Genomic DNA, 9,191 nt, shown 5'->3' on the forward strand with positions numbered 1-9,191 from the left:
AAATTCATCCTCCCAAGACTTTTCCTGAAATACCTTGGATCTTTTCACTTCTTTCCATCTCAGCTTGGTTTACTGCTACCTCCTCTCTCTGCCTCTGGTCTTGCCCCCATCCCATACCTGTTTATTTTTGCAGCTGGGGTAATGTTTAAAAGGCAGATCTCATCATTTACTCCTATCGTAAAGCCCTTCACTGAATTTCTTCTCCACACTCATCTCCAGCCACTTTCCTTTCCTTCCAGCTACTCCAGGTCTCCTGAGAGTCCTGCCTTCTCTCCCATTTCTCCCTGGGCTAAAGTCTTGGGTCTCTAGAATGTACCATGTTCCTTCTGATTGCCTCTACTGAGAATGCTCTTTCCCTGGTTCATTCCTCATCTTCCTTCAGGTCTTTCTTAGTCTTGATATCATTTACTTAGAAAAGTGTTCCATGGGGCCCCACTCTCATCCCTGTTCTTCCATCAGATTAGGTTTGACTCCTTCGTTATTGACCCTAACAGCACCTGTAATTTTACTTATAATTACAGTAATTGTATTATACAGCCATAACTTTGTATAATTATTTTGTATAATCTGTATAATTATTTAATGTCTTTTTTCCCAATAGACAGTCTCATTCCACCCACAGCTCTGTGAGTGAGAATGCTGTCTGTCCCTAATATTTGTTCCTCACTTCCCTGGTAACAGACAAGATTTTCTAGTCTCCCCTGGCTGTGTGGCTAAGTTCTGGCTACTGGGGTATAAGCACAGCTTGTGGGTTGTGCTCTTAAAGGAAACAGGTTTGATCCTCATGCCCTCATTTCACCTTTCTGCTTGCTCGTAAGCCATCATAAATCTTACTGCAGTCAAAACCTCAGGGACAGAGGATCAGTAAGGCACAAACAAGTATCCCTGACTCCAAGAGGGCCATCTCATACCAGTCCTGGAATAATGTTCTTAAAATGTCACATGAATGAAAAAAGAAAAATACTCCAGATTCAATTGTCAGACCCTAGCCTCCTTCCTGAGAAATCCTTCCGCCGAAGAAACAACTCTAAAATTGCCTCTTGTTTCACTTACGATTTCTTATATGCTTTTTCCTTTCACTCACAGGTACCATAAATATTTATTATATTCAATGATCTACTTATATAATCTTTCAATTTTTTATTATCCAGTTATCTAGATGCCCTCTATAAGACCCACTGCTTCCACATTATTGATCTTAAATTATAATGGGGAAAGAAGATGTAACTGCAAAATACCTTCTTACAAGTTATATTTGGAGTCCTAAAAGTGTCCTCACCTCAAGGAGAGATAGGATATCCATGCCCAAATAAGCAAAATTCAAGTCCGTGTAGAAAGGTCTTATTGTATCTTGAGTTTCAAGGGCCATTGGCAAGGACAGCTCACACAGAAGTGGGAGTTAGTTGTATAGGTGTAAATATCTGTGGACAATTGCAGTAGCCTCTTAATTGATCTACCTGCTTCTACTATGAACCCCTCAAATCTGTCTGCCAAAACAATCTGTCTAAAATGAAAATCTGATCATGTCACTTTCCCTGCTCAAAATCCTTCTTTGGATTTCCATTGTTCTTGGGATAAACACCAAAATCCTCACTGTGGCTTGCGAGCCTCTTCAGGATCCTCTGTTATGTTCTTCTCATACCTCCCTCTCCCCTGCGCTCTGAGTGACAGCCCCATTTGCCTTTCTTCAGTTCACTCCAAAGCCCTGCCTCCTTCCCTCTACTCAGGACGTTCCTTTTGCCTGAAATATTCTTTCCCCCATCATGCCTCCCTCAACTTATTTAACTACTACTCAAATGTCACATTTTGGGGGAAGCAAGCCTGCCTGAATCTTCAGACTTACTCACATTCCCCATTCTATACACGTATACTCTTCTACTTTTTCGTAGAACTTATACCGTTGTAATTAATTTATCTATGTGTAAGCGTATTTGGTTTTTTGTTTCTCTGTTTGGCTGTGCCACGTGGCTGGCGGGATAGTTCCCCGACCCGGGATCAGACCTGTGTCGCCTGCAGTGGAAGCGCAGAGTCCTAACCACTGGACAGCCAGGGAATTCCCTTAATTTTTATTTTTAATTTTTTATTGAAATATAGTTGATTTACAATGCTGTGTTAGTTTCAGATGTGCAAATAAGCATGTCTGATTCAAGTATCTCTCCTTTATTGGCTACAAGGTTCATGAGAGCAAGTACCATGTCTATTTGGCACACGATTATATCTCATGACTTTTGAGGGGACTTAATAAATATTGGTTGAATAAAATGAATGAATGAATAGGATATGATTTGTAGGTAAGGGTAAAAGTCACTCCTGCCTGTCTTTTCTAACAGCTTGCTATTAGGGCCTGGAATTCTTTTTATTGCTTTAATCTAGCATGGATTAAGGGTTTCTAGGATTTGATTGTTGAGCCTGAAATATATGCTTATCAGGCTCTATTTCCATCTATAAATACCAACCAGAAGCAGTGTGAAAGAACAACGCCCCTGTGGAAACGCCTACTGTGTACATAATGTTCTGGGGTTGCAAACTCAAGTGTGGAAAGGGGAGAGAGAGGCTTGCTGGAGGGGAGGTAGCATGGTGTGGTACTTAGGAGCTCAGACTTTCCAGCCCAACTCTCTGGTTTTGAATCTCTGTCCCATCCCTTATGAGCTATTACTCATAGGCAGTTTTCTGTCCTCTCTGTGCCTCAGTTTTCTCATCTATAAAATGGAGCTAAATATTGTGTGCCTCATAGGATTAAAAGGATTCAGTGAGTTAGTATTAATAAAGCACTTAGAAGAAGCAGGACAGAGGACAAGTGTTTCTATATGTGTTTGTAAGTAAAACATGTTACGTGGGAGATACTGCTCCCAGATAGGTAAAAACAAGTCACTAGTCACAACAGTCAAGTATAAATAAATGCAACTTCAGAGGATATAGATCAGGTCTACCCCCTTCTCACCACCCTCAGCACACTGCTTTGGGTTAAGGAATTGTGCCCCTCAGGCATTTCTTGTTGTATACAGTCGTCATATATAAACAGGGAGCTATTTCACCACAGCCAGTCTTAGCAAGGGCCAAGTGCAAGGCCTGAGATGATTCATTTTAATAAACAGAGGTGGGAGAGAAGTAGTTCACGTCAACTAGCGAATATTTACTGAGAATGGTGGAGGCTGGTCAGCTGTTCCCCTTTACGCATGCTCCCGGCCTCCTTGGTGCATGGCTAGTCTGCACGGTGCAGGCCCACTGCACCTAGAAAGTGACCGCGAAGAGCTCTCCTTAGTAGACTGTGGGCAGAGTGAGGGGTGGCACTTTTGGGCCCTGGCAATAAAAACAGCTGTTCCACTCTCCTGTACCTGCTCTCTGAGGATGTGCTGGAGTACTCAGACTTCCTGCGTGGGGCAGAGCACTTCCCCTAATTCCAATTCAAGGTTTCTCTTTGTGATGGGAGTTTAAATTGGAGCCTTAAGTTATTTCAATGGGACCTCATTACCGAGAAGCCTGATGAATGATTTTATATTTAAAACTAGCCTTGTGGGCTTCCCTGGTGGCGCAGTGGTTGAGAGTCTGCCTGCCGATGCAGGGGACACGGGTTAGTGCCCCGGTCCGGGAAGATCCCACATGCCGTGGAGTAGCTGGGCCCGTGAGCCATGGCCGCTGAGCCTGCGCGTCCGGAGCCTGTGCTCCGCAACGGGAGAGGCCACAACAGTGAGAGGCCAGTGTACCGCAAAAAAAACCCAACAAAAACCCCCCCCAAAAAACTAGCCTTGCTATTGAAGCTATAGATTGCTATTAGACTGTTATGTGAGCAAAAAATAAACTTTTATTGTTTATTTTATTTATAAACCACTGAGACTTGGGGGCCGTTTGTTACAGCAGTTAGCCTACTCTGACCAACACCCAAAGACTGGGCCCGGCACTCTGATTATGTAACTCAATTTCGATTGAGATTTCCACGTCCATTGTAATCCAGATATGCTGTTCAAGTGCATACAGTTGTCATATATAAACAGGGAGCTATTTCACCACAGCCAATCTTAGCAAGGTCCAAGTGCAAGGCCTGAGATGATTCATTTTAATAAACAGAGGCGGGAGAGAAGTCGTTTATTTATTTATTTATTTTACGGTACACGGGCCCCTCACTGTCGTGGCCTCTCCCGTTGTGGAGCACAGGCTCCGGACGCACAGGCTCAGCGGCCATGGCTCACGGGCCCAGCCGCTCTGCGGCATGTGGGATCTTCCCGGACCGTGACACGAACCTGTGTCCCCTGCATTGGCCGGTGGACTCTCAACCACTGCGCCACCAGGGAAGCCCGAGGAGTAGTTCATTTAAACTAGTGAGTATTTACTGAGAATGGTGGAGGCCTTCTTCCCTTGGGAATGGTGGGAATGGCCTTCCCCAAGATTACTGTAATGTCTGTGAAGTTGTATTATTCTGCTCATCTCTGGCACTGATCTGTTGGTTCTGCAGAATTAGAAGAACTTACTCATGCTATTTCTCGAGCGCTTTCTTTATCCCCAGCAGCATCAACTAAACATGAAATGCAACCTTGGCTCAACTTCCACCTCCCTCCCCCTGCAAATTCCACTCTCACAGTACTTTTGTCATTCGGTTGACTTTACTGAAGGTGGGAGTACAGTGAGACAGGGCAGGCATTCACCTTGCACCTTCCACGGAAACTCAAAGAGAACAGCGGGCCTTTTTTCCTCAGTCTTTCAACTCTACTCCACCCCGTAAAACTACAAGACATAATCTTCCACCTCCCTGCAATCTTTTTTTCTTCTCAACTCTCTGCCTTAGCCTGCCCCTAATTTGAGAACATCACATTTTTCTCCCCTGCATATGTACTTCAGCAGTTTTGATTTAATGAAATTCACTTCTAAACCTTAACTTATTCTAGGCCCATCTTTGTGATGCCAAACCCATTAAGGTCATCTTCAGTGCAAAAGGGCGCTCCGTGTTTCAGGATCCTTTCACAGAGACACAAAAAATACACAATCGCTCCCACGGGAGATTTATAGCCTCGTGGAAAAGATAAGACAAATATACAAATAATTATAAATCAGAGTATCATATGACACCTCACCAACCAGGCTACTTCGTTCACACCCCACAGGATTCTGGGGGAAAGAGCAAATCTGGCATGGTTCCTCTCCACACTGTCACTAACAAACATCTCTCAGCTTTCGGGGAATTAAAAATTGTTTTCCCTCACGAAAGGGGAAAGACCTTTGGTCTACACCTTTTTAGCTTCATGACAGTCTTCTCTCTCCTGTGGAGACAGAATTAAATCCTAACTCTCTGTGCTAACCCCTCAAATAGTAAATGGAGGCTACAAAGACGATTCTAATTCAAGGTTTCTTTTTGTTGTGTGAGCTTAAATTGGAGCCCTGGGGTTATTTTAATGATACTTTGTTGCTGAAGAATATTACGAATGGTTTTATATTTGATACTAGTCTTGTTATTGAAGCTATAGATAAACGACTCTCAGTAATAGTCAGCTTTGGTGCTTCAGTTCTGGGATATTACATTTTAAATAAAGTACAAGGCAGAAAACAGCTCAGCACCTTAAAAGTCTTCTGGAATAGTTTGATTTCATCATATTACTGATTCTGAGCCAAATGGTTTATTGTATCAAATGATATAAATAGGAGTGCAGAAGAAAATACTGAGCGATTATAGTCATCCATTACAGGGCTGATGTTTGATAGAAAGCACTAATTCATTTTCCTTGTTAAGTGTCCACTGAAAATGCTATCATATCCTAGTAGTATGAAATAGGTACTATCATAGTAGTATGATCCTTGAATAAAAGGCTGGTATTATTATTAGAATCTCATGGCTAAACCTGTCTTAACGGATAAAATAATAAAACTTTGTTCACTTAAGATAATACATTTTTAGGTCTCAAAACACTTGTTTTCTCTTTTGTTCTTTAAACATTAATAGATATAATTTTCATTTTACTATAGTCATAAAGAAAAGTCAAATTCCATTAACTATTTCCTTTTAAAATATAACATAGACTCTAAGTTTCTTCTCTGAATCACTGGCTTTATTCCTTTTATGCAGGAGATGTAAAGCTTAATGAGAAATTGAGGTGAGTTAGAAATATTTTGTCTACATTTATTTAAGAATGAAAAATGAGGGAATTCCCTGGCAGTCCAGTGGTTAGGACTCCGCACTCCCACTGCCAAGGGCCCAGGTTCGATCTCTGGTCGGGGAACTAAAATCCCACAAGATGCAAGGTGCAGCCAAAAAAAAAAAAAAAAGAATGAAAAATGAAAATACTACATATGATTTCTAAGCCTTCCATATTAGCTCCATTGAATTGATATTCAAAAACAGCTGAAAACAGGTCTTATGAACCCTGTGTTCTAAATTATTATTGGTCGACTGGCTGTACCTTTGAATCAGTATATTATGTTTTACTCTCCCAGAAATAGGCTGAATCTCAATAAAACTTTTATGTTAGCATGTTCCCCACAGAGATAGAGAGTTGGACCTGCCAACTGTGTGTATATTTTTCTAGCATCTATAAGTCTATCTGAAATAAAATCATAGATTTTCAGAATCTCAAGTGACTTTGGACTCTTCAATTATAATCTAAACAGCCCACTTGCCATTTGTCAGACGGCATCTGTTTGAACACCAAGAAAAATCTTAATTAGGCTTGAAAAAATAATAAAATCTTATTTTTCAAAATCAACATTTAAATAAATTGAATAAGAAGTGAGCTAATAAGAAGTAACAGAAATGAGATTGGTTGTAATTTGCTTTTAACAAATGACTCAAGAGCTTTGCTTTTTTTAACTAACTTAAGCTTAACCTCGTGCTGTTACACACAAAATTCTTGGGCTGCAGTGGAAACTGCATGGGGCCTGGGGTGATGAGAAGGGGAGCAAAAAGGATGAAGGAGAGAGGCCCTGAGAGATGATAACCTGGTCTAGTGGGTCCCAACCTGCAATGCATCAGAAGCTCTTAGGGAGTTTTTGAAAATGCAGATTCCCAAGTCTTGCCCTAGAGATCTAGATTCAGTAGTTATGTCAAGATCCAGAAATATATGTTAAATTTCTCAGGTAATTCAGGTGATCAGTTGACCATTTTAGTCTAGTTTCCCATCTTCGAGTATCTGAACATGGCTTCCACAAGATTAACGAGTAATCAGAATTGAGATTTAAATCCAACTATCCATATCCCATGGATAATAAGTAATTATTCTAATCAGTAACCAGAATTGAGATTGGAATTCATATCCTATACATTCCCATATCCATGTTCCTTTCATATTACTGTGTTTGAGGAAGAGAAGAATGAAGGGACCATGGGCTGAATGCTGAGAACCAAAGACCTGGCTACATGCTCTTTACCTTACATAGTCCTGGTATCTGTTCGGATGAATTTGATTCGGCAGTTCCACTTAGACTAACTATGATAGTGGAAAATTAGAAACAACTTAATTGACCAACAATAAGATATTTGATACATAAATTATAGTAGATAGTTATGGTACAAGGGAAAATCTGTGGCCTTTAACAAAGATGGTGTAGACATATACTTTGGACATGGAAATATATTCACAATATATATATAGACACAGAAAAAAATTCTGAAGGATATACCTCAAAGTGTTAGTGGTTTTCTTACTGAGTGGTTTTCTCACATGGTAGCAGTAAGATCATGGAAATTTTTTCAAAAGTTTGCTGATCACATGTCACATATTTTGACAACAATCACATATTGGTTGTAATCAACATATATACACAAAACACTTACATACAAATCCAGAGGTTGTATGGCTTTGGAGGCAACATGCTATAGTTCAATGTTTCTGTTGAACCAAAGTTCAGACCAGCAAGAGTAAAAATGAGAAGGTTGCAGGTTTTTTCCTTGAGACACTTTTCTCTGGGCTCTTTTTTTGTGTGTCCTATAAAACTGAAATAAAATTATGCATAATGTATATATTTAAATAAACTGTATTTGTTGATGGTCTGTGTTTGTGTTTAAGACTCTTCCATAGTTCCTAGCATATAAATGTTAGCATCACAATAAATGTTACTTTCCCTTTCCCTTAGGGATTTGATTGGTAGTTTAGAAGGGGCTATAATAATACATGTATAGCAGGTTTTTTATAGCAGGAAAGGATTTAGATTCTGTAATTGACCTAATATTAGATCTACAGTTACACCAAAGACCTTGCCTTCTACTGTGTTTATTAATAATTTAGCTATAGTGGTGTACAAAGGAAGTGGTGTATATTTACAGAGAAAATATTGAAACCTCAGTTGAAGATAAGGTTCTACTGGCTGGCAATAAAAATGTGTGCATACGTAATATATTACTACCTTTTCCGTGTTGACTGCAGCTCTAGTGGGTCAAAGGTGGTTACTTCCTCTACAAGACAGGGTTGTTATGGAAAGAGCATTCGCTGATTTCATGATTCTAATCTTGTCTCTGCTACTGACTAGTGTGATCTTGGGTAACAGATAAATGTTAAGTTCAGGGTTCAAAACAAATCTGACACACTCGATAGAATGTGCCCGACTTAAATGTGTGTCTATCTACACAATTGTAAGTATATGTTTATGTATGGGATATGTATCCATAAGCTATATATACAAAGTTCTTATACTATAGTCTTAAGCTAAGAATTTCAGAGTCCATAAACTAGACATATCACTCTTTTATAGGCCATCTAAAAATAGATATCTTTTGGGCTTCCCTGGTGGCTCAGTGGTTGAGAGTCCGCCTGCCAATGCAGGGGACACGGGTTTGTGCCCTGGTCCAGAAAGATCCCACATGCCGCGGAGCGGCTGGGCCCGTGAGCCATGGCCGCTGGGCCTGCGCGTCTGGAGCCTGTGCTCTGCAACGGGAGAGGCCACGACAGTGAGGGGCCCGTGTACCGCAAAAAAAAAAAAAAAAAAAAAAAGAGGGATGTCAGCACAAGGTACTTTTCATAATCCCTGCTTCTTACTGCCTTAGGACTTTTCTGCTAGTTTTCTAGTGGTGAGTACATCATGCTGAGGCCCAAGGCAAATGGCTGGGCTGGGAATATGATTTGGTTATGTTGGCTCCGTGTTTTGAGAGTATATAGCTCTATATACCCTTAAGGTATCTGGTGTATTCCAGCCTCATGGTCCCAATAGTGGTAATAACTATTATTCATTCAGTGCTATTGTTTGTAAAAAATATTTTACATGCATTAACTCAT

At 40.5% G+C, this 9,191-nt stretch overlaps 1 long non-coding RNA gene across 1 annotated transcript; it reads right to left on the reverse strand.

Annotated features, from left to right (window-relative positions):
* Positions 1–1,935: 1,935 nt before the first annotated feature.
* LOC113623046 (uncharacterized) lies at positions 1,936–7,722 on the reverse strand. Its single transcript, XR_003433776.1, has 3 exons — positions 7,712–7,722; positions 7,332–7,335; positions 1,936–2,058 (listed from the first exon to the last, which is right to left on the reverse strand). It is a non-coding gene; the product is annotated as an uncharacterized LOC113623046 (long non-coding RNA).
* Between the last annotated feature and the right edge of the window lie 1,469 nt (positions 7,723–9,191).

This window comes from Aethalodelphis obliquidens, unplaced genomic scaffold (assembly GCF_003676395.1).
Source record: "Aethalodelphis obliquidens isolate GAN/ISIS:26980383/991018 unplaced genomic scaffold, ASM367639v1 scaffold1, whole genome shotgun sequence".
Taxonomy (NCBI): Eukaryota; Metazoa; Chordata; class Mammalia; order Artiodactyla; family Delphinidae; genus Aethalodelphis; species Aethalodelphis obliquidens.